Source organism: Pseudophryne corroboree, chromosome 6 (genome assembly GCF_028390025.1).
Source record: "Pseudophryne corroboree isolate aPseCor3 chromosome 6, aPseCor3.hap2, whole genome shotgun sequence".
In the NCBI taxonomy this organism is placed as follows: domain Eukaryota; kingdom Metazoa; phylum Chordata; class Amphibia; order Anura; family Myobatrachidae; genus Pseudophryne; species Pseudophryne corroboree.
In genome coordinates this window covers 718027961-718053559 of record NC_086449.1, presented here as the reverse complement: position 1 = coordinate 718053559, position 25599 = coordinate 718027961, and the positions used below count along the sequence as shown (strand labels likewise).

Here is a 25599-nt window from a genome sequence, read left to right as displayed (position 1 = left end):
GAATGTGTCCTGTTTTACAGGACACATTCCAGCTGCAGCAGCCAGGGAGCCTGTGTCCCCTGCGGGACAACGTCGCTGACAGCGCTGGGACAGCGCTGGGACAGCTTGTCTGTCCCCAGCGCCTGTCAGTGTGTGGCGGCGGGTGTCCGGTGCAGGGATTACCCTTTTCCCTGCACCGGACCAGAGGCTGCGGGGACATTTGAATGTTGGCGCCCTCCGGGAGCCAATCGCGGCTCTCGGAGCGGCAGCCAATAGGAGAGGGGCGCGGCGAGCCAATCGGCGCTCGGCGCGTCATAGGCCCCGCCCCCGGCGTCTGACGTCAGACGCCGGGCGGGAGCCTGAACTGAAGACCGCGCGCGGGAGCGCGAAGAGAGAAGACGCCGGGAGAAGACGCCGCGCCGAAGAGCGGTGAAGAGGTCCTGAGGCCGCGGAAGAGGCCAGGAGACGCCAGGCCCCTTGAAGAAGATGTCCAGCGGCGGCTGGACGCGGAGAAGAGACGGAGGCGCCGCTGGCCAGGACGGGCCAGCGGCAGAAGAGGGTGCCGGAGACCCCCGGATTAGGTGAGGCCTCAGTAAGGCTAACCTTCCCCCTCCCCTTTTCCTTCCTCGACCACCAGGGACGGGCATTAGGCCCGAGGGCACGTGCGGGCAATAGGCCCGAGCGCAGTTAGGAGTGCGGGGGGGTCATTGACTGTCACGGGGGTTTGGGCATTAGGCCCAAGCCACCCCTTTCCGGCACAGTAGGCGGGCACTAGGCCCGAGGGACAAAAGCAGGCAATAGGCCTGGGGACAAATAGAGGGCACTAGGCCCTAGTGTATTTTGGGCAGTAGGTACCTATAAGGTGACCCTGGGCACAAGGCCCAGGTCACCCAACGGTCAACAAGTTAGGCGGGCGCTAGGCCCGTGGGTGAAGTCAGGCCTCCGGCCTGGGCGCAGTCAGGGGGCGCTAGGCCCAGCGAGTAAGTACCCCCCGAGGTGAATAAAGGTGGCACTGGGCGCTAGGCCCAGGCCACCCTGAGGTATTTAGGTAGGCAGGCCTGAGGCCCACATAAGGGAAGGTACAGGAGGTGGGTAGGCCGTGCGGCGCCCACCCCCTTTCCAGCGGGGGGGATTTAAAGGGACAGCACCGTGTGATCTTGAATTCCGATATTGTGATGTATGTTGTTACCGTGCAGGGCAAAGTGTATGCGTTGTTTAAGTTGTGCATAGTTGTGTTGCACCACCCACACGAGCTAGTTTGAGGGCTCTGTTTATGTAGCTAGTGTAGCGGACGCACACTAGGGTAGTTCTTGGCCCTGCACGGCTGTTTCTCTTTGCCTCCTTACAGGGACCTGTAAGTGGAGAAGATCGGAGTGCAAGACTTGTGACGGTGAGTAGCATCCGTATATGTTTGTCCCTTGTCTGTCCCCGAGCGCCGGAGTCGGGATTGCTCACGGACGTGAGAATCCTTTTCATCACACTACGTGCGAGAGCGCGAGTGTGTGAAAGCTGGGTGGCTGAGGCTTTGTGCCAGTGATGACCTTTCACCCAACCGGTGAAGGTCGCGGTCGCCCCTGGGGTATCCCCTTTTCCAGTGGAAGAAGGGTCGATACCCCCTTTAAGGTAAACTATTCTCTCCTCAGCTCGGTCGTCAGTCAGCTCCGAGAGGGAATCGCCGTGTTCGGATCCGATTGAAGATTGCCAGGTCCGTTGAAGGTTCCGGTACCTGAAGGTGAGAGAGAGCGGCGCCTGGTGAGTACCGAATCTACACCTGCACGGCAGCAGGCACCACCACACGCAGCCGCACCTCTTACATTTTGGCGTAGTCGGCAGGATCAAGGATACCGGATCACGGACACGATGTGGAACGCAACCAAGAAGACCTCCCTGCGGACGGCTCCGGAACAGACTCACCCCCGGACGTGTGCGGACCAGAGCGACTGGGTGACGGTGTCTGGGGCAGACCTCCTGAAGATGGTGCAGCGGTCGGTCCAGCGTGAAAAGGAAGAGCGCCGGGAGAAGGGGCGCAAGAAGGCCGCTGTGACGCCCTGCAAGAAATGTCGGCAAACAGGGCACTTTGCCGACAAGTGTACTTGGCGAGAGACGTCCCCAAAGAAGGTGGTCCAGGAAGCGGATCGAAGACGTCAGAAGGGCCAAGCGAAGAAGGAGTCCTGGTGTTTGCTCTGCGGAAACTACGGGCATGAGCATAACAGTTGTCCCTGGGACGAAGAGTTGAGCCAAGACGAGGTTGATTCCTGGTGTGAAAGCTGTGGAGATCCCCGACATCGGCTCCTGGAATGTCCATGGACCGAAGACAGGACGGACTACGAGGCCACGGTGAAGCAGATGACGGAGTCTCGTCAGCAGCTTTGGGACCGGGTGGCTGCAGAGCCTGTGTGTGCGCTCTGCGAGGCGAGAGGACATGCGCTTCCCGATTGTCCGTGGAATGAAGACCGGATGATTGCGGATGGTCGCGCCCAGAGATGGGAGGAGGAAACCAGGGAAATGGAGCGGAAGACCCTGCTTGAAGGTAGTTCGCAGGTGCCCATTTCCTCTGAGCCGGAACCAACGGGTGAAAATTCCCCAGTGAAGGAGGTGGACCAGGAACCCGTCTTGGAGAAGGTGGCAGTGGCCCTCCCTTGTTGGAAGTGTCGGCGATCAGGTCATGCGGCCAGTGAGTGCCCCTGGGAAGATGCCGCGGACCTACTCTGTCCCAAGAAAGTGACCCCAGTAAGGCAGAATCCTTTCCCGCATAAGGCGGAGGTGGATGACTGGGAGGTGAAGAGACCACACGGCGAAGAAAAGCGTGAAGACCCAGTGACTGAGACGTCCGGAATCTCCCCGCGATGGAACCGTCCACGACCAGGACGTGCGGAACAGATGTGTCCTGGGTACCTAGAGATGCCAGCGGAAGCGAAGGAGTACGCTGAGGAAGTAACGATGCCAGCGGAAGCGAAGGAGTACGCTGAGGAAGCAGAGGTGCCAGCGGAAGCGAAGAAGTACGCTGAGGAGGAAAGTAATACCCCAGTCCAGATATCGGAGGAGGACTCGGACTACGAAGAGCTGTCCGCCGACGAATCCCTCCAAGAACAGATGGAGGACGACTCTGGCATCGGAAGCGCCGACGAGAGTGACTGGCAGGATCGGGTGGAGTCGTGCTCCCAGTTGAATGCCCTCCGTGAAAAGGAGGAGATGGTCCTGGAGCAAGAAGACCTGCCGGAAGTGCCGAAATGGACGGACGTACGGGGAGAGGATCGAGATGCCGTGGGAGGACCCGTTCCAGAGGAAGACATGGGACCTTTGGAGATGCCCCACGAGGAGATGCGACAGATGGTGGTTGTTGCCCGGGAGGAAACGGATGCCCCGGAGGATTCCACTGTTGGGTGGTGGTCAGTACCACACCCTGAAGACAGGGACGATGCCACAGACGATCCGAAGGGCCAGGAGTGGGTGACTGTTGTCCCCGTGGAGGAAGAGTCCCCTTGGTGGCCAACGTCGAGCGACCGTGAGGAGATGCCACTCCCCCAGAGGATCCGCCGATGGAGGTCAGGAGGTAAGAAGAGGAACCCGGAGCTGGAGGTAGAAGGATGTGGGGTCACAGCCCGTCCGGGCTGGGCCCTCGAACACAACCTCGCCGGCAGGACCTCGGAATTCCCTGACCCGCGGACAAGGGACGTCGTGGAGACCTTTGTAGGGACTACAAAGGAAAAAGGGGGGGGAAATGTGGGAATGTGTCCTGTTTTACAGGACACATTCCAGCTGCAGCAGCCAGGGAGCCTGTGTCCCCTGCGGGACAACGTCGCTGACAGCGCTGGGACAGCTTGTCTGTCCCCAGCGCCTGTCAGTGTGTGGCGGCGGGTGTCCGGTGCAGGGATTACCCTTTTCCCTGCACCGGACCAGAGGCTGCGGGGACATTTGAATGTTGGCGCCCTCCGGGAGCCAATCTCGGCTCCCGGAGCGGCAGCCAATAGGAGAGGGGCGCGGCGAGCCAATCGGCGCTCGCCGCGTCATAGGCCCCGCCCCCGGCGTCTGACGTCAGACGCCGGGCGGGAGCCTGAACTGAGGACCGCGCGCGGGAGTGCGAAGAGAGAAGACGCCGGGCCGCGCCGAAGAGCGGTGAAGAGGTCCTGAGGCCGCGGAAGAGGCCAGGAGACGCCAGGCCCCTTGAAGAAGATGTCCAGCGGCGGCTGGACGCGGAGAAGAGACGGAGGCGCCGCTGGCCAGGACGGGCCAGCGGCAGAAGAGGGTGCCGGAGACCCCCGGATTAGGTGAGGCCTCAGTGAGGCTAACCTTCCCCCTCCCCTTTTCCTTCCTCGACCACCAGGGACGGGCATTAGGCCCGAGGGCACGTGCGGGCAATAGGCCCGAGCGCAGTTAGGAGTGCGGGGGGTCATTGACTGTCACGGGGGTTTGGGCATTAGGCCCAAGCCACCTCTTTCCGGCACAGTAGGCGGGCACTAGGCCCGAGGGACAAAAGCAGGCAATAGGCCTGGGGACAAATAGAGGGCACTAGGCCCTAGTGTATTTTGGGCAGTAGGTACCTATAAGGTGACCCTGGGCACAAGGCCCAGGTCACCCAACGGGCAACAAGTTAGGCGGGCGCTAGGCCCGTGGGTGAAGTCAGGCCTCCGGCCTGGGCGCAGTCAGGGGGCGCTAGGCCCAGCGAGTAAGTACCCCCCGAGGTGAATAAAGGTGGCACTGGGCGCTAGGCCCAGGCCACCCTGAGGTATTTAGGTAGGCAGGCCTGAGGCCCACATAAGGGAAGGTACAGGAGGTGGGTAGGCCGTGCGGCGCCCACCCCCTTTCCAGCGGGGGGGATTTAAAGGGACAGCACCGTGTGATCTTGTATTCCGATATTGTGATGTATGTTGTTACCGTGCAGGGCAAAGTGTATGCGTTGTTTAAGTTGTGCATAGTTGTGTTGCACCACCCACACGAGCTAGTTTGAGGGCTCTGTTTATGTAGCTAGTGTAGCGGACGCACACTAGGGTAGTTCTTGGCCCTGCACGGCTGTTTCTCTTTGCCTCCTTACAGGGACCTGTAAGTGGAGAAGATCGGAGTGCAAGACTTGTGACGGTGAGTAGCATCCGTGTATGTTTGTCCCTTGTCTGTCCCCGAGCGCCGGAGTCGGGGTTGCTCACGGACGTGAGAATCCTTTTCATCACACTACGTGCGAGAGCGCGAGTGTGTGAAAGCTGGGTGGCTGAGGCTTTGTGCCAGTGATGACCTTTCACCCAACCGGTGAAGGTCGCGGTCACCCCTGGGGTATCCCCTTTTCCAGTGGAAGAAGGGTCGATACCCCCTTTAAGGTAAACTATTCTCTCCTCAGCTCGGTCGTCGGTCAGCTCCGAGAGGGAATCGCCGTGTTCGGATCCGATTGAAGATTGCCAGGTCCGTTGAAGGTTCCGCTACCTGAAGGTGAGAGAGAGCGGCGCCTGGTGAGTACCGAATCTACACCTGCACGGCAGCAGGCACCACCACACGCAGCCGCACCTCTTACAGTAGTGATGACCATCGATGGCTTAAACCATTAATGGTTTACTGCCATCAATGTAAAGTATCAAAGCATCGATTGTGAACTACAAGCAAACTGATATGCAAAATAGAGGAAAAAGTATGCACTCTTGTAAAAAGGAAAAAGAAAGGTATGCTATGAGTGTCCCACGTCATGCATCGTTATGTTTTAGCTGAGACTTTTTCTAATTCCTTTGCAAGAAACCTAATACTATGTACCTGGGGCCTGATTCAGAGATGTACATTAACTCGATGTTAATGCAAATCTCTGATGGTTTGAGATCTGCGCATGTGCAGATCTTGACACTGCATCCTCATTGACAAGCTGAGCCCGTTTGGTGGGCGGCGAAGGGGAGTGTTCTACAATACAGGGGCATGTCAGCCCTATTTTGCAGGTTTGCCAAGGCCAGGGTGTGCATCTGCCGACACATAATTACTGGCCTCTGCAGCACGCTTTAACCGGACATCCTGAGTGACCTGAAGGTTACTCAGAAGTCTGATGGTCACTCAGATGATACATGGTGCGTCCTCCGACTCAGCAGCGAATCACAGAAGCCCGCAGAGGGCGTCTTTTAGCTGGAGATACCCCCCTGTGGCTTATACATATTTAAGCAGAGCTGTTGATTACAAAGACGCAGCGGCTGTGTTAACTGCGTCCATCTCTGAATCAGGCCGTTAGCGCCAGGGCAGCCATCAGGGGGGAGGGGGGGGAAGGGGGGTTGGGGCAGTGGGGACTGGTGTCCTGGGCCCTTACAGAGAGGGGGCCACCTCTGGGTCCTACCACCAATATCTGTAGAGCTGCACCAGTCTGTGAATCAGCAGCAGGTTGATGTACAAAGAGGACCTCTTAAAACAAACCTTATCTGTGCATCGGCTCTCTGTAAACCATTCCTGTAGGTCCGCAACACTCCACCTATATGTAATATCACAATGTATGACATCACATAGGGATGGAGCAGTGCGGCAGAATCTTTCTTTTGGGATGCAGGGACCCTATCTACTTTGTCAGTCCCCGGCCCCATAATTTCTGATGGCAGCCCTGGTTAGCGTACTATGGGCCTAATTCAGATTTGTATGCACTGTGATTTTTTGGCTTACAGACTAATCATCGCAAGTGAGGCATCCACCCAGAGAAGACTAGAGACATCTACCGCGGAATTCACAAACCCCTTAGCTACTGTGTACACAAACGCAGAATCGACATAGTAACGAGGAACATTGGCTCCCGATGTTTCTCTACGTACACGGTCGCAGCTGAATGCATAACCTGAAAACGGCCATGACATGTCTGCGTTTTTGCTGCCGCTCCCTGTTACCTCCCCCAAACGGTCTCTTTCTGTCAATCACTCTGCATTAAAATTCTCCCTGCAAACGGAATCGCAAAAGTACCTTGTCAGGTGCGCAGTGCGATTGCAGCACATACACAACCTACTGGTAATCGTCCAGTTGAGTGAACATCAGCATTGCATACAAATCGGAATTAAGCCCTATGACCCTCATTCTGAGTTGATCGCTCGCTAGCTACTTTTAGCAGCCATGCAAACACATAGTCGCCGCCCACGGGGGAGTGTATTTTCGCTTTGCAGAAGTGCGAACGCCTGTGCAGTCGCGCGGCAGCAAACACATTTTGTGCAGAACAAGACCGGCCCTGTAGTTACTTATTCTGTGCGATGATTGCTGCGACGAATGACACGGTAATGACGTCAGATACCCGCCCAGCAAACGCCCGGCCACGCCTGCGTATTTCCAAACACTCCCAGAAAACGGTCAGTTGACACCCAGAAACGCCCTCTTCCTGTCAATCTCCTTGCGTTAGGCTGTGCAATTGGAATCGTCGCTAGAACTAGTGCAAAACCATAAAGGACTTCGTACCCATAAGACGCGCATGCGCATTGCGGTGCATGCGCAGATTAGCCTTTTTTTCACTGATCGCTATGCAGCGATCAACAGCAGCTAGCGATCAACTCGGAATGAGAGCCTATATGCGAACTAAGATGCAATAGCAACAAGTGAGAAAAGAGTGCACAGAAGGGAAATTGCACCGCATGGCGCAAAAAAGGATAGTTATATGAGGATGCGTATGTCTGTATATTGCATTTAGATACATTTTTTCAAACTGACTACAGAAATCATTCTGCAACATCATTATAAAGGTTATTTTGCTATAGTTCTGTACAATTATTAAGATGACCTCTTAGGAGGCAAAAAATGACAGCTCTCACTGAAATATACACAGACAAATGATGAGACAATATTATTATTTAATAACAGTTTCTTATATAGCGCAACATATTCCGTTGCGCTTTACAATTAGAACAACAGTAATAGAACAAAACTGGGTAATAACAGACAGACCTAGAGGTAGGAAGGCCCTGCTCGCCAGCTTATAGGATATGTTCCAAATATTTATTACTAGGTAAGCATCCCCAAGCACCAGGGGCACCAGAACGTGTTGTTGTTGGAGGGGGCATATATAAAAATACATTTTGGTCCTCTCCCCCCACGATTATCCACCCCCACCCCACGTGGGGAGCACTTACCCCCCCAGATCACCGCAGAGAATCTGGTTCAAAACTTCGTCGCCACAGTGTGCTGCCCCGTGTCCTCCTCTCAGATGCATTACTGGGAGGAGGCGTGGCCATGCTGAGCCTGCTGGGACATCCCCGCCTCCTCCCAGTAATGCCTCGTGAAGAGTCGGCTGGACAGGACACGGGGCAGCACGCTGCAGTGCCGAAGTTTTGAAGTCACAGTCAAAAGCAGGACAGTTGGGAGTGATGTAATAAGATGGCTATTATAATAATTATTATTATTATTATTATTATAATGCCATTAATTATTATTATCATTATTATTATTTTTATTTTGGCTATACTGGTTTCACAAGCCAAAGGGAGAAAGCAGCCTGGTATAATGAGCAGCGAGTTGACTTACCTACTTTGGTATGTGTTGTGTGACCTTTGGTTAATATAATGGAAGTAAGAAGTTATTGAAAGTCAATTAACTACTTTCTTACTTGGAAAAGCCAAGACCAGTGGGGGTGTGCAAAAATCCAGCACTTCTTGCAATCCGCCATCCAAACACCATGACGGAGGACATTTTTTAAAGGTCAGATAAAAATTATTTCACACCAATATTTCTCCAAAGTAGAGAACTAGAGGAGGGTTCTGCAGTGAAAGATGTGATTAGGATTGGTAATAACAGCTGCTTCAATAAGCACTCGGCCTCCTCTTACGGATAAACCGGGGACGGAATTTAATCTGATCTTCCATCATTTTTATTGCAGAAATTGACAAAATAATTCATTCACCAAAAAGGTAATAAATGACATACATTTAATAAGCAAATACTGACAGATCTAATGAGTAAAGGCTAAAGATGCCATTTAACCCATCGTATAACGCTCACCATCTTTTATCTCATCCGCTTTGCCTTATTGATAACCTGACAATATGATTTAATGTCATCTTTTTACCACTTCCAAGGCGTTGCATTGATAATATAATTAATCGGAAAGATATAAGGAAAAGGTTATAAATGACTGAAATTTCATACATGAATTCAGCGCTGACAATGCTAATGAGAATATCCTATTTTAAGATGCAGACCGCATTGATCTAATGATGCAATATGTTTAATGGTCTGAACTGGGTGACTGATTGTTACCTTTTAAATCAAATAATTATCACCCACTTGAAATAATATAATTATGTCAGTATTTACAGCAAAATTAAGGGAAGTTCTTGCCCTTAAAAAAACATTTATACTTAAATATTCTGCAAGCGTCTTCTTGAAATAGTTATATTGGCATTCACAAAAATGCTGTGCCCTTCATATGTACTGGTCTATTCATAAGTAAATAGAGTGGTAAAGTCAGCCAGTGGAGCTGTTGCCCACAGCAACCAATTAGCTTCTAGCTATCATTTATTAACTACAGTCTATAAAATGATAGCTAGAATCTGACTGGAAGGTATGGGCAACTCCTCCACCTTTGCTCATTTCTCTAAGAAATAGAAAGTTGAATACTTTCTCCACATACAAGTAAGTTGACTACTTTAGGTGAAAGGGCCACAGCAGAGGAGGCCATCTTGTGGACGGAACCTATATTTATAAAAATAATACCTGTCTAGTCACTAAAAAACTGGTGACACCACCGAGGCATTTCCTGACATTACTAATGAGGCAATGGTTGTGAAGCAATTAGTTACCTACATTCTCATAAATATTCTAATAGTCCACAAGATGGCTGCCTGCACAGTAAATAATGTAAAAAAAAAAAAAAAACCAACCTTTAGCTGGTTGCTGAAACTTTTGAGGGCAATTTAAACTGAAACAAAAATATTGTTTTCATTTTTGTAATATACAATATATAAGTTGAGATGAAATGAAACATTGTCACACAGACTACTTCACAGCTCTCCAGAACACATACAGAGGAGATGAGACTGTGGACATGTCACACCGAGGGCATGTCCATTTCATATTGCGGAGTGGATTATGCTTCACTAGGTGTGCCTGCTACTACCTCTATAACACAAGGCTTATCTTTAACTCCCTTACCACCCATCAAAATAACAAATTACTGCCACGCACAACTGCCCCTGGTGTGTCCAGCAGCAGTCCACGGCCCGTCTACACACCTCCCAGGATTCCGTTCCACGGAACAACACTGGTTGGGACAGTAGGACAGGGGGGCTAATTCAGACCTGATCGCTGCTGTGCGTGTTCGCACAGTAGCGATCAGGTCTGAAGTGCACATTCACCGGTGCCACAGTGCGCCGGTGCATGGCAGACAGCCGACGGCTGTCTTAGCCCTGCGATCGCCTCTGCCTGATTGACAGGCAGAGGTGGTCACTGGGCGGGAGGGGGCAGGCCGGCGGCCAGACGGGGGAGCGGTCCGGCCAAAACAGGCGTGCCCGGACCGTTGGGGTGCGGCAGCTGCGTAATATCACACGCAGCCGCTGCAATCCAGGCAGCGACGAGTAGCTCCCTGCCAGCGTGCAGGAGCTGCACTGGTATGGAGCTAGTCCTACAGTACAAAAGCACCGCCGCTGTGCAATGTTTTTGCACTTGTACGACGGGGTCGGCCCTGACATGCGGGGTAGACTAGCCCTGTGCTGGATGTTCCCCCGCATGTCAGGGAAGCTGATCATAGATGTGCTAAATTTAGCACATCTAGGATCAGGTCTGAATCACCCCCAGGGTTGGGACTGCTATGCCTAAAATGGGAAAGTTGGGAGCTATGCAGGGCAGTACGTATGGTGTAATAGTTAGCATTACTGCCTCACAGCACTGTGGTCATGGGTTTGATTCCCACCGTGGCCCTAACTGTGTGGAGTTTGTATATTCTCCCCGTGCTTGCATGAGTTTTCTCCGTGTACTCCGGTTTCATCCCACAATCCAAAAATATACTGGTAGGTTACGACAAATATTAACTCTAGTATATGCGTGTACATGTAATTAGGGCAGACTAGATGGGCCAAGTGGTTCTTATCTACAGTCAAAATGTAATCTAATTTGGGGGGTATTCAATTAGGTCGGTTTTTTTCGCCTAGGCTATTTTTAGGGTGAATGGGGATTCGCCCTATTCAACAGTAGGGCTGTTTTATCGCCTAGGTAAAAAACTCAGCAGGAGCGAAAAACATGTGGATCGGCGAATTCACGTGTTTTCTCACCTGCACCGGAGAAAATGCAGGCCGTTGTAGCCGAATTTAAGGCTTTTTCGCCAATGCCTTTTCAACTTTTTTTTGGGGGTGAAAATGCATTGGCGAAAAAGCCTTAAAAACGAGGGAAAACATCTCGCAATTGAATAGGTAGGTGGGGCGAATTCAACAGCTCCGAGATTACCGGAGCTAATTGAATACCCCCCTATGTGTCATAAAAAGGTTAAATACAGTATGTGCTTTTTATTCCATAAGTTTTTAGACAAATCATCTTAGACAATATTGGTTCTGAGGTGCATTTGAACAGGGTCAGACAGGAGCAGGAGGATTGTGGTGTCAAACTCAATTTATTAAAATTAGTAACATTTAAGTATAATTTCTCTTTTATATATCTGTTAATTATATGTGCTAAACAACAACCTATTATAACAAGCTTAAACAAAATATCCAGCTATGGGTTATTACCCTCACTTCTGTCATATAATGCCTACAGATAATATTACTTTGAACTGAAATATTTTTATCCTCTTACAGAAATGCTCAGACATTGCTTAGAACAGGTCAATGGAAAAAGAACCCCAGTAGAAAATGAATTTCTTTTTACCTTGAAGATCAGCATCCTCTGAGAGACAGTAATAAATCTGCTCCAAGTTCACCAATCAACACAAATAATTCACTCAAATGAGCTTCTGAGCTGTCAGTCTGTACCAGCCTCTTGCTTGTCTGACACATACGGGGATCTAATATGTGACCTTTCCGGCAAAGGTCATTTATTAGATTCCCCCCCTTCCCCACCCCCGCCACCAAAGAAGCCGGACTCTGTCTTCCCGAGACCCTTTATGAGCTTTCACCATCGATTTTCAGGGCCACATGTGATTTCACTGCTGTCCAGATATTATTATCAACATTATCAATGTTGTTCATTAAATGCAAGCTGTGTTTTTGTAATGCGCTATCCACGGACGCCAGCCTAGAAGATAGGTCAAAGATGACCGCAGACACGTAACATCTTCTCATTACGGCCGTATGCTTTTTATGAACTCTAGCGTTGAGGATGGAAGAGCTTAGATGGCATATTGCAACATTAAAGCTAAAATTGATGTTAAGGCCTTAACGTTATTTTAAAGCATTTATCGTCCGTTCTAAAGCCCATTTAAACCACTTTGATGCTGATAGTCACAAAATATTATAAAGCAAAAGAACTTGCACACCTGACAAATGTTCACTTTGCATCAATTTAAATGTTGCCTGCACTACCAAGAAGCATTCATACTTGGGGGCTGGTTCTAGGTAGCACCCAATGCCAAAATGGTCGGTGTTTATCACCTGCACATGTCTAAGTTGCAAAAAGAGGTTTTTGGTACCTACCGATAAATCCTTTTCTCTGAGTCCACAGGGGACACTGGCAGATTACACTGGGGTATTGAGGCGTGGCTAGTGGGAGCTGGCACTTATTAGAATGTAAAGTATGATGCTCCTCCCCCTAACTACCCATCATCCGCAGTTAGAAAAATGTGCCTAAGGGAGTTGGTCACACTGGATTTGGCTCCAGTGTCCATTTAGGTAGTTTTAGTTTTCATTTCTTTCATTTTCTAAAATTGCACAGCGCATATGTCCCCTGGCGTTTAGGCGCAGTTTTGAATGAGACGAACAGTATCCAAAGTATGTGGTGGCTATTCAGACACACAAAAATGGTCCATCAGTGTTATGGGAGTGTCGCAGGCGTGTCCCTGAACTGGGTGCGAACACAGTCGCTTAATTGCTCACATGGGAGGCCACACTCTAATAGAGACTCTGCCGCTAACTTGGGTCTGGTGCGCGTTTCGATGGTTGCATCTAAAGATGTAACAAGTGGTATTTCACTTTCTAAAGACGCGTCCAGGCGTGCCCGGCCTAGTCACAGTCCATCTGTAGCAGCAATCCCTTGACGACGTCACAGCTTTAGGAGTAATCCATTTGTTGCTGGAGAGATTATCGGGTCATAAAGTGCTGCAGTGCAAAGTCCAAACTGGAGTAGAAGTCCAAACTGTACCAAGGTAGAAGGCAGGAGTCCAAGCGGTTAATGGGGAGTAGAAAAGGCTCAACGAATTTCACTGGTTAAAGAGCATCAAGCTTCATCAGGAGCATCTATTGGAGAGTGTCCTAGCCAAGTTTGCAGAATCTTTAATAGGAGTACACAAGTGAACAATTGTGGATTACGTATATATTATACAGGTGGCAATATATAGATTCAAATTTCTTATACAAATGTTTTATATATAGTTTTATTATTTTTCATTTCTATGTGATTATTATTCATGAAACATACCGTCTACCATTTATGTGTTGTTTTTTTTAATGTGTTTTTTTTACAGCCATCGCTGGTATATATATTATTTTCCGAATAAAACAGAGGGAGCTTCCTTGCTTTGCATAATCCATAACTCCTAGCATTTCTGACCCATGAATCAGGATGACCTCTCCTCCAAATACCCACTCACCACCACACTCCTATGCAGAGCAACAGAGAACAGGACATAGGAGGAAATGTATCCAACCTTCTAAAAAGCATTGATCAAGTACAATCTATAAAATGATAGGTAGAGCAGATTGTTTGCTATGGGCAACTTTGTGGAAAAGACATGCAGCAAGATGTATTATACCCGCGGTATCATGTGGGTATAGCGCATCGCGGGAAGCAGTAGCGACAAGATGTATAAACATCGCGGATGCCAAAGTGGGGGAGTTTTCTCCTGTGATCTCTGCTAGTGCTGATGCGCTGTGTCTCTCCCCCGGCCAGCTCCCAGGGCATGCGCAAGATCTCGCTATTATCGCAAGCTCTCATGGGCAGCCCGAAGCTAGCAGTGGCCACAATAAAGGACAGCACTGTCCCTGATGTGATGATGGGGCAACGTCAGCTGCAGGTGTCGAAAATTGATAGCTGCAGGTGTCGGAACAGCCAGTGCCACTGACCGTTCATACATTGCCTTGCATATCGGCTTGCTAGCTTGTAGAGCACTGAACGCACTTCTCAGTCACACATGGGGGAGAAGCCGTATCAGCACGCATAACGTGCGTTGATACCACTTCTCTCCTATAACGACATTTAATACATCTACCCCAAGTCGTGACACTTGGGAGGTATGATTCTCTCCTCCAACATAGGCTTTGGTGTATTACGTTTCCGGTATCATTGTAAGTTTAAATCACCGGCCATCTTGTAAGAAAGTCACTGAAAGTATTAAGCATTAACAGATTCTGATTGATTACCCTGAAACCCCAAAACCTATGCATCCAATTTCAAGGAGCGTACATGAATTATTCTGACACTTCCAAGGTAGTGCAGCTTTAAAGTGCATTCAGCAGATGGCGACTTATTTCTATGCCCATACATACATGCTGTAAATGGTTTGCATTGGTAATTTGGTAGTGAAGACTATGGGCCTAATTCAGACCTGATCGCCAGGGTGCGTATTTTGCATCCCTACGATCAGGTAGTCGCCGCCTACAGGGGAGGGGGAAATCGCTGTGCAGGGGTGCGATCGCATGTTCAGGAGAGCTGCACAAACAAAAGTTTGTGCAGTCTCTGACTCTCTGCACATCCAAGGACTTACTCAGCCGCTGAGATGATCGGGGCCGGAACTGACGTCAGAAACCCTCCTTCCAAACGCCTGGATCCGCCTGCGTTTTTCCGGACACTCCTTTAAAACGGTCAGTTGCCACCCACAAACTTCCTGTCAGTCACCTTGTGATCGCCCGGGCGATCGCTTTGTTCGCACCATTCCGTCTCTGCCCGGTGCACCCCGGCGCTGCGGACCGGTGCGCCTTTGCATTGCGGTGTGTACGCATGTGCAGTTCAGACCCGGTCGCCCGCTGTGCGAAAATGCACAGCAGCGATCGGGTCTGAATTAGGCCCTATGAGGGCAATTGCACTGGACGTTTGGACAGGCTGCAAAAATTTGCTAGGAACACCTTTCACGTTATAAAGGAAACAAGTGTCCTGCATAGAAACGTACAAGAACAGACTCTATAACGCAGTGTAATTACAATGGATGTCTCTCCTCTACTGTGCACCCCTAACTTTAGCCCTGTAGAAAACCTGCTTTCTCCATAGAGTAACAGGGATTTCTTTTCAGACAGCACATGATATAAGATAAAGGCAGCTATGAATCAGAGTCTAGTAACAACATGTAGTCCATCAATTATTTACTGTAACTTCCTTTTGTTAGTACATGAAATGTAATAAATAAATATTTCATGCCTGGTACATTGGATTCACTTCTCACGGACAAGGTTACATTCAGCTGAAACTTGCGGGATTACTACATTAATCCACTTTGTTCTAATTCTTCACTCTCCTTTTTCACATTAGTAAATAAGTCAGGTACACATACAAGTAGGATGGGGACACATGTGGAAGGGTGAAAATAATGCCTTCTTGACTGACTGCACATCAGCTTAAGGGGTATATTCAATTGAAGTTGAAAGCTGCCGTCTGTCAAAAAGACGGCAGTTTTCGACTTTTTTAGGTCGGAAGGGGTTCTGACCTATTCAATATAAACCCAAATTTTTCGACAAGTAGATGAATTCGACTTGTCGAAAAGCACGTGGATCGGCGGAATAGTTGCCGATCCGCGTGCTTGTGCCGAAAACGGTCGGTTTTGGCCCCCTTTTCGACCATCTCAGTTCGGCTTTAAAAAAAGTCAAAGTGAGATGGGGAGAGCAGCGCCGGAGACGGGAGGAGCCGAGGCGGGGACGGGGTGAGCAGCGCTGGAGGATGTCACAGCCGCCGCTCACAGCAGCGTCCACCCGGCTCCAGCAAGCGAGACCTCGCTTGCTGGAGCCGGGTGGACGCTGCCGTGAGCGGCGGCTGTGATGCAGGGACAGAGAGGAGGGACAGGGAGAGGCAGAGAGACTGGGGGGCAGACGGGGGAGAGCCGCAGGCAGACGGGGGAGAGCAGCGCTACAGCAGAGCGCTGCTTTCCCCCGTCTGCCCGCGGCTCTCTCCCGTCTCCCCTTCTGCATCTCAATTCGACTTTTTTTTATTTATTTTTATTTTTTATTTCAATTGAAGCATAACAAAGAGTCACAGCAAAATACATCAATGCATACAATCAGTACTGATTATAACACAAATGCCCGTCTACAAAAAGAAAGGGAAGGCGACATTGCGACCCAAATGGTAACCAACGTGCACACATGGGTCAAAAAAAAAGAGGTCCTTACAAGTATTGAAGACAGGCAAAGTGGGCCCGGATCCATGCCCACAACCACAACCACTTCCACCCCCTCCCAGGATGGAATATCATGTACTCCCCTAGGTTATATATGGCAAGAAATTAATCATCTGTAAATGAAATTGGGGGGTCCTGGTCGTAAATAATTTGACTTTTTTAAAAGTCGAATTGAGATGTCATTGAATAGCCCAGGTCGGATTAATTCCGACAAATGAATGTCAGAATGGATCCGACTTCAATTGAATATACCCCTGAATGTACGTAAATGTTTCCAGTAATGACACTCCTCAATGACTGGAATGAATACAGCACCGCTATGTATGACTGTGCCTCCTGCAGCGTACCTCTCTCCTCCGTTACTGCCCTCTAATAGGGAAGCCCGCTGCCAATACAGAGATAGGAGCACCATAAAACCAGCTCTGTCTTCTGAAAATTGAAATTACGTCACTGGGAGGAAACACTACGGCATTACTTATAATACTCAAAACATCCTAATTAATATTGATAATTACATTGTATGATAATTAACACATATTATTTATATAAAGATTATGAATTAATTACTGATAGATCAATAGAGATAGAAAGATAGAAAGATAGATAGATAGATAGATAGATAGATAGATAGATAGATAGATAGATAGATAGATCTATCTTCCCTCATGTGCTTCTCCTTCTCCCACTTAAACCAACTTTGATGGCACCAAATCCCTGATACTTATTTCAGTGGCGTCTGCTGATGCAGCTACAGATGTGTCCACTAGCCTCCCTGCATATTAAACAGCCATTCTAGTTAGACCATGCCGCAGAGTGACTCGGTAGCGCCGAGCATCTTTAAGTGCGACTTTTTCATTTAAAATGCGTCTTATTCGCAAAATGATGCAACAAGGACGCACATGCAGCTTAAGCTGATTAAAATGATATGCGACATGCCTATATTCTGTGAGCGACCGCGGCTGTATCTGCATACGAAATGCATCGTTACTGTTAGCGATGCGAATAAGACATATTTTCAGCAAAAAAGAAAAAGACGACCAACGCTAACGGAACTGCACGGGACCTGTCAGTTCACTCACACCAGGCATCTCCCACTACCTGGCGTATTGATGCAAGATATATGAGGACACAGCTGTATGTTTATGTACCATTTACTAGTCCTACATTGTCTTCAACTGTGAGTCACTGGTATCCTGTTTTGCTTATTCATTTATGTACTCTGTAATTGGGTGCTGCGGATCTATTGTGGTGCCATATAAATAAAGGATGATAATAATACTAATAATAATAATAGATTTTTTGCAGTTTATTAGAGAATATATTATTACTTTTAAGGATGATGAAGTCGTTAATGTAAAAGTCTACTTAAACTCTATTAGTAAAGGGTTTAAAGGGCCCCATCTATCTCAATCCACATTTTTAATGCGGATAATGGCCCTCATTCCGAGTTGATCGCTAGCTGACGTTGTTCGTAGCGCGGCGATCATGCAAAAAATCGGCACTTCTGCGCATGCGTATGGTGCGCAGTGCACACGCGCGACGTACTTTCACAAAAGCCAATGTAGCTTCACACAAGGTCTAGCGACGCTTTTCAGTCGCACTGTTGACCGCTGAGTGATTGACAGGAATGGGGCGTTTCTGGGAGGTAACTGGCCGTTTTCAAGGAGTGTGCTGAAAAATGCAGGCGTGTCAGATACAAACGCAGGCGTGCCTGGGGAAACGGGGGAGTGGCTGGCCGAACGCAGGGCGTGTTTGTGACGTCAAAACAGGAACTAAATAGCCTGAAGTGATCACAAGGTAGGAGTAGGTCTGCAGCTACTCAGAAACTGCATGACAAAATTTTGGTGCCATTCTGCGATCCTTTCGTTCGCACTTCTGCTAAGCTAAGATACACTCCCAGAGGGCGACGGCTTAGCGTTTGCACTGCTGCTAAAAGCAGCTAGCGAGCGATCAACTCGGATTGAGGGCCAATACACATTATTTTCACAATAAGTAACAAACTCTTGCCGGGAGATGGGCTGGAACCAGAGTGATACTCTGCTTCCAGGTGTGTGTCCTCTGCGCATACTGCAGGTGTGGCCGCCACATGCTTCACTGCAAGTTAAAGTGGCCCATAAGCTTCTATATAAAGTAGAAGTATAGGAAACTTGCGCTTCTCCCTCTATTTTGACATGCTGCTGAATGGGATACAAATACCTGTAATCCCCTACAGGAAATTAAATAAGTATAAAAAAGAGGTTTTTCCCACAGCGCTTATTCAAAACATAACCATTTGCAGCATCAGCGCATATCCGACTAACATCGACCCCCAATGTAAATCTATGGTCTTGCGGAGACATGCCCAGAAAATGGTTGTGACATGTCTGCGTTTTTGCTGCCACTCCCTGTTACCTCCCCTACACAGTCCCTTCCAATCAATCACTCTGAGAATAAATCCTCACGGAGTGCCTTGGCGTGTGCCCAGTCTGGCATAAGCGGACGTCCCATAATCTATCAGTTATGTAAAAACTGGCATTACGTACAAATCGGAATCAGGCCATGTACACTGTGACCAATTTTATGTAAATTGTATTTCTATGTAGTATACATGGACATACGTCCAACTCTAACCTTGATGAGCAATATTCACAGCCCACATCATAAAATGTAAAAAAAAAAATAACTTGTTAAGAAAATCCATATTTCCTGTGCAAAAGGGGTGGGGCCTCCCAGTTTGTGGTAGGAATGGCCATAGTCCATCCCTGGCTACCAACCATTGGTCTTCCACCAGTGGCTTTGCCATGGAGGTACAGTTTTTCTTCTCTATTGATGGCACAGATGCAGCAATGTGTTTTTTGTTGTTGCATGTCTCTTCACTCTGCCCTCCTCCCCACTTAGCCTCACTCCCTTCCCCTGATTGGCCACTCTGTGCAACACAGGAATGTGTCTGACCAATCAGGACAGGGGCAGGGCTAAGCAGCACACATAGTGATGTCAATCGATTGTTGAAACCATCAATGGTGTATTGTGGGCGGATCATAATTGATTGGCATGTGGTTGCTAGGATTTGGTGAATGGTATGTAGATTTGCTAGGATTTGGTGAGTGGTATGTAGATTTGCTAGGATTTGGTGAGTGATACAGTATGTAGATTTGCTCAGATTTGGTGAGTGATATGTAGATTTGCTCAGATTTGGTGAGTGGTATTTAGATTTGCTAGGATTTGGTGAGTGGTATGTAGATATGCTAGGATTTGGTGAGTGGTATGTAGATTTGCTAGGATTTGGTGAGTGGTAAGTAAGAGTGGCCACACTATTAGGAAACAGCCCAGTCACCAGACCAGATCGCAACATTAGAATTAGACAATCTTGTGCCCACAAATAAAGGCCAGTTAGGTTTTGGGCTAGTTGTTGGTTGTTGTTATTATTATTATTATTATTATTATTATTATATTATAAATTATCATTATTATGTGAATCTAGACAGCAATGCAAACATTATATATTTATTTATTTATTTTTTTATTTTAATTACAATGATAAAATTACAGACATATTTTTTTCAGAATAATGACCAAGGCAGTACGAATGGAGAGAGTTAATTCAATTGTCCTCATGATCTGAAATTCAAGGTTGCTTGTTATACCCAAGAAAGGGTCAGATGTCTTGTAAAAATAAATCTCTCACATGAAGTATGAACTGGCAGCTGATTCCTTGTGCTGCCTGCCAAATCCGTTATAAAATTATAAGCAAATATGTTAGTGTTTATTTATAGGGCACAAGCAATGTAATCTGGATATGAAAACCACTGGCACTGAAATAACGTTATTTAAACAAAATAAATATTTTGACAGCTTATTACACAGTGGTACCGAGTTTCTAACACCCCGCCCCCCCACAAAAAATAAATAAAGAAAAGATAAAAAAATTAAAAGTTCAAAGGAAAATTGTAATTTAATACGACAGTTTCTCATTTTTGCTTTTTTTTTTTTTTGTATTACACATGAAACCAGACATTAACCGTGTGTGGTATGGTCTACGTCGACAGGTCAAAAGGTCGACATGAGTTTTTAATGTCTTTTTTGGTGTCGTTTTCTCCGTACAGTGACCGGGAACCCCAATTAGTGCACTGTGTCCCCTCGCATGGCTCGCTTCACAACGCCATGCCTCGCTCTGCTACCGCTGCGCTCGGTACAGGTTACTATTCCCAATTGTAGTCCACGTGGATCGTTGAAAGTATGAAAAAGTTTTAAAAAAAGAAAAAATCTGTGAAAAACTCATGTCGACCCTTTGACCTGTCGACCTAGAACATGTCGACCTAGAGACCCTGTCGACCTAGTTACTGTCAACCAATAGTGGTCGACCTAATTACTGTCGACCTAGAGACCGGACCCCAAATTAACCATATCACAAATCTAATATGTCTATATGGGAGTGCTCCATATAATGAATACAGTCATTTTTGGCTGCAACCGCAAGGAGCAGTGTAGGGAATTTGTGCCTTGTGTTGTCCATGCCATACAACTCGCCAAAACTGGTTGATGGGTAAATCTCATCAATGGGTAAACGGCCCTGATCAGGAAGAAACCTCTAACACATCTAAAGGTATTTAACACTCGGGGGAATTCAATTAGCCGTGGTAATTTACTGCAGGCTAATTGATCCCCCGGGGCTATTCAGTTAGTTAATGTGGATTTCTTTCTGGGTCTGAGCCGACCCGAAATAATCCCCAATAAATCGCCTGTTATCAGGTGCCTCACTTAACACATCCCTTAACACATAGGTCCGGGAACTTAACCAGGACTCTATGTTATCACCCAATAACAGGGTAATTTATCGAGCAAGAAAAAAGGACTCTAACCGAATAACCCTGGGTGTTAAAGCCAGAGGCTACCACATTTTTTCACCCTCAATAAATTACAGAGTCTTATGCTGGGTACACACTGATAGATATATCCATAGCTCGATTGGGCAGTGTGTTGTGCATACACACTGCCCGTTCCGTCGTGACTCACGTCACGAACTGGGCGGACATTTACATGTGCCCACCCAATTCAACCGTCAATCACCACCGTTTGCCGCAGCATGTGTACGGGCGGTCAGCAACGATGCACCAATATATCTGTAGATATATTGGTCATCGTGTGTGCTGCAGGGCCGACGCGGTATGTCTGTGAACGACGGCATACAGACATATCGTTGGTACATACTGGCCGACGGACCAGCAATATATCGGTTGTTTGATAGAACAGCCGATATATCGGCCAGTGTGTATCCAGCATGATGTAACTGAATTTCCCCCTTACTGGTTTTGATACATACTTGTCTGCTCTCCTGGAATGTTCAAGAGGCGCCTGACTCACTGCTCCTCCCTAGTGTACAAGCTGAGAACTGAGACATTGAACACCGGGTGGTCCACATCTCCAGCCAGGGACTCCCCTCCAGCATTTCCCTGGCAACAAGTATGGATTGAGAGTGGAACCCCAAACATATAATACACTGCAAAGTTACAAATAACAGCATTAAAATGCCAGGTGTAAAAATAAGATTTTACTTACCGGTAAATCTATTTCTCGTAGTCCGTAGTGGATGCTGGGGACTCCGTAAGGACCATGGGGAATAGGCGGGCTCCGCAGGAGACATGGGCACTTTAAGAAAGAATTTACATTCTGGTGTGCTCTGGCTCCTCCCTCTATGTCCCTCCTCCAGACCTCAGTTAGAGAAACTGTGCCCGGAAGAGCTGACAGTACAAGGAAAGGATTTTGGAAATCCAGGGCAAGATTCATACCAGCCACACCAACCACACCGTATAACTTGTGATAAACTTACCCAGTCAACAGTATGAACAACAACAGAGCATCAGTTCAACCCTGATGCAACAATAACATAGCCCTTATTGTAGCAATAACTATATACAAGTATTGCAGAAGAAGTCCGCACTTGGCACGGCCGCCCAGCATTCACTACGGACTACGAGAAATAGATTTACCGGTAAGTAAAATCTTATTTTCTCTAACGTCCTAGTGGATGCTGGGGACTCCGTAAGGACCATGGGGATTATACCAAAGCTCCCAACTGGGCGGGAGAGTGCGGATGACTCTGCAGCACTGATTGAGCAAACACAAGGTCCTCCTCAGCCAGGGTATCAAACTTGTAGAACTTTGCAAAAGTGTTTGAACCTGACCAAGTAGCCGCTCGGCAAAGCTGTAATGCCGAGACCCCTCGGGCAGCCGCCCAAGAAGAGCCCACCTTCCTTGTGGAATGGGCCTTAACCGATTTAGGCAGCGGCAATCCAGCCGCAGAAAGAGCCTGCTGAATCGTGTTACAGATCCAGCGAGCAATAGTTTGCTTTGAAGCAGGCGCCCCAACCTTGTTGGAAGCATACAGGATAAACAAAGATTCTGTTTTCCTGACCCTAGCCGTTCTGGCCACATAAACCTTCAAAGCCCTGACCACATCCAGTAACTCGGAATCCTCCAAGTCAGTAGTAGCCACAGGCACCACAATAGGTTGGTTTATATGAAAGGATGAAACCACTTTCGGCAGAAATTGTGGGTGGGTCCGCAATTCTGCACTATCTGCATGGAAAACCAGATAGGGGCTTTTATGTGACAAAGCCGCCAATTCTGACACACGCCTAGCCGAAGCCAAGGCTAGTAGCATGACCACCTTCCACGTGAGATATTTCAATTCCACCGTTTTGAGTGGTTCAAAGTAGTGTGACTTAAGGAAACTCAAGACCACGTTAAGATCCCAAGGTGCCACTGGAGGCACAAAAGGGGGCTGAATATGCAGCACTCCCTTTACAAACGTCTGAACTTCAGGTAGAGAAGCCAGTTCTTTTTGAAAGAAAATGGATAGGGCCGAAATCTGGACCTTAATGGACCCCAATTTTAGGCCCAAAGTCACTCCCGACTATAGGAAGTGAAGGAAACGGCCCAGCTGGAATTCCTCCGTAGGGGCATTCCTGTCCTCACACCAAGCAACATATTTTCGCCATATACGGTGATAATGTTGAGCCGTCACGTCCTTCCTAGCCTTTATCAGCGTAGGAATGACCTCATCCGGAATGCCTTTTTCTGCTAGGATCCGGCGTTCAACCGCCATGCCGTCAAACGCAGCCGCGGTAAGTCTTGGAACAGACAGGGCCCCTGTAGCAACAAGTCCTGTCTTAGTGGCAGAGGCCACGGGTCCTCTGTGAGCATTTCTTGCAGATCTGGATACCAAGTCCTTCTTGGCCAATCCGGAACAATGAGTATTGTTCTCACTCCTCTTTTTCTTATGATTCTCAGCACCTTGGGTATGAGAGGAAGAGGAGGAAATAAATAGACCGACTGGAACACCCATGGTGTCACCAGTGCGTCCACAGCTATCGCCTGAGGGTCTCTTGACCTGGCGCAATACTTCTGTAGCTTTTTGTTGAGGCGGGATGCCATCATGTCCACCTCTGGCAGTTCCTACCGACTTGCAATCTGCGTGAAGACTTCTTGATGAAGTCCCCACTCTCCCGGGTGGAGGTCGTGCCTGCTGAGGAAGTCTGCTTCCCAGTTGTCCACTCGCGGAATGAACACTGCTGACAGTGCGCTTACGTGATTCTCCGCCCAGCGAAGAATTCTGGTGGCCTCCACCATCGCCACCCTGCTCCTTGTGCCGCCTTGGCGGTTCACATGAGCCACTGCGGTGATGTTGTCTGACTGAATCAGAACCGGTTGGTCACGAAGCAGAGACTCTGCTTGACGTAGGGCGTTGTATATGGCCCTTAGTTCCAGGATGTTGATGTGAAGGCAAGTCTCCTGACTTGACCACAGACCCTGGAAATTTCTTCCCTGTGTGACTGCCCCCCACCCTCGGAGGCTTGCATTCGTGGTCACCAGGACCCAGTCCTGAATGCCGAATCTGCGGCCCTCGAGAAGGTGAGCACTCTGCAGCCACCACAGGAGAGATACCCTGGTCCTGGGGGATAGGGTGATTAACCGATGCATCTGAAGATGTGATCCGGACCATTTGTCCAGTAAATCCCATTGAAAGGTCCTCGCATGGAACCTGCCGAAGGGAATGGCTTCGTATGATGCCACCATCTTTCCCAGGACTCGCGTGCAGTGATGCACCGACACCTGTTTTGGTTTTAATAGGTTTCTGACCAGTGTCATGAGTTCCTGAGCCTTCTCTGTCGGGAGATAAACCCTTTTCTGGTCTATGTCCAGAATCATGCCCAGGAAAGGCAGACGAGTCGTAGGAATCAACTGCGACTTTGGAATATTTAGAATCCAGCCGTGTTGGCGTAACACTTCCAGAGAGCGTGCTACACTGATCAGCAACTGCTCTCTTGACCTCGCTTTTATGAGGAGATCGTCCAAGTATGGGATAATTGTGACCACTTGCTTCCGCAGGAGTACCATCATTTCCGCCATTACCTTGGTAAATATTCTCGGTGCCGTGGAGAGACCAAACGGCAACGTCTGAAATTGGTAATGACAATCCTGTACCACAAATCTGAGGTACGCCTGATGAGGTGGATAAATGGGGACATGAAGGTAAGCATCCTTTATGTCCAGAGACACCATAAAATCCCCCCCTTCCAGGCTTGCGATGACCGCTCTGAGTGATTCCATCTTGAACTTGAACCTTTTCAGGTATATGTTCAGGGATTTTAAATTCAATATGGGTCTGACCGAACCGTCCGGTTTCGGTACTACAAATATGGTCGAATAATAACCCCTTCCTTGTTGAAGGAGGGGAACCTTGACCACCACCTGTTGAAGATACAATTTGTGAATTGCAGCTAACACAATTTCCCTCTCGAGGGGGGAAGCTGGCAGGGCCGATTTGAGGTATCGGTGAGGGGGCATCTCTTCGAATTCCAGCCTGTATCCCTGAGACACAATATCTATTGCCCAGGGATCCAACCGGGAGTGAACCCACTTGTGGCTGAAATTTCGGAGACGCGCCCCCACCAGGCCTAGCTCCGCCTGTGGAGCCCCAGCGTCATGCGGTGGATTTAGTGGAAGCCGGGGAGGACTTCTGTTCCTGGGAACTAGCTGCGTTGTGCAGCTTCCTTCCTCTGCCCCTGCCTCTGGCCAGAAAGGACGCACCTCGGACTTTCTTGACTTTTTGTGATCGAAAGGACTGCATTTGGTAATACGGTGCTTTCTTAGGTTGTGAGGAAACATATGGCAAAAAATTTGACTTTCCAGCAGTAGCTGTGGAGACCAGGTCCGAGAGACCCTCCCCAAACAATTCCTCACTCTTGTAAGGT

General features: G+C 48.5%; 1 long non-coding RNA gene across 5 annotated transcripts in view; it reads right to left on the bottom strand.

The window, feature by feature from the left end:
* Positions 1–25599, bottom strand: part of LOC134933289 (uncharacterized) — a 591558-nt gene that overhangs the window by 451048 nt on the left and 114911 nt on the right. Inside the window, exon 1 of one of the 5 annotated variants that reach the window (XR_010179666.1) lies at positions 11758–11917. The exons of the other annotated variants lie outside the window; for them this stretch is intronic. This is a non-coding gene — a long non-coding RNA (uncharacterized LOC134933289). Of the gene's footprint in view, positions 1–11757; positions 11918–25599 lie in introns of those variants that run through there. 5 annotated transcript variants of the gene reach the window in all.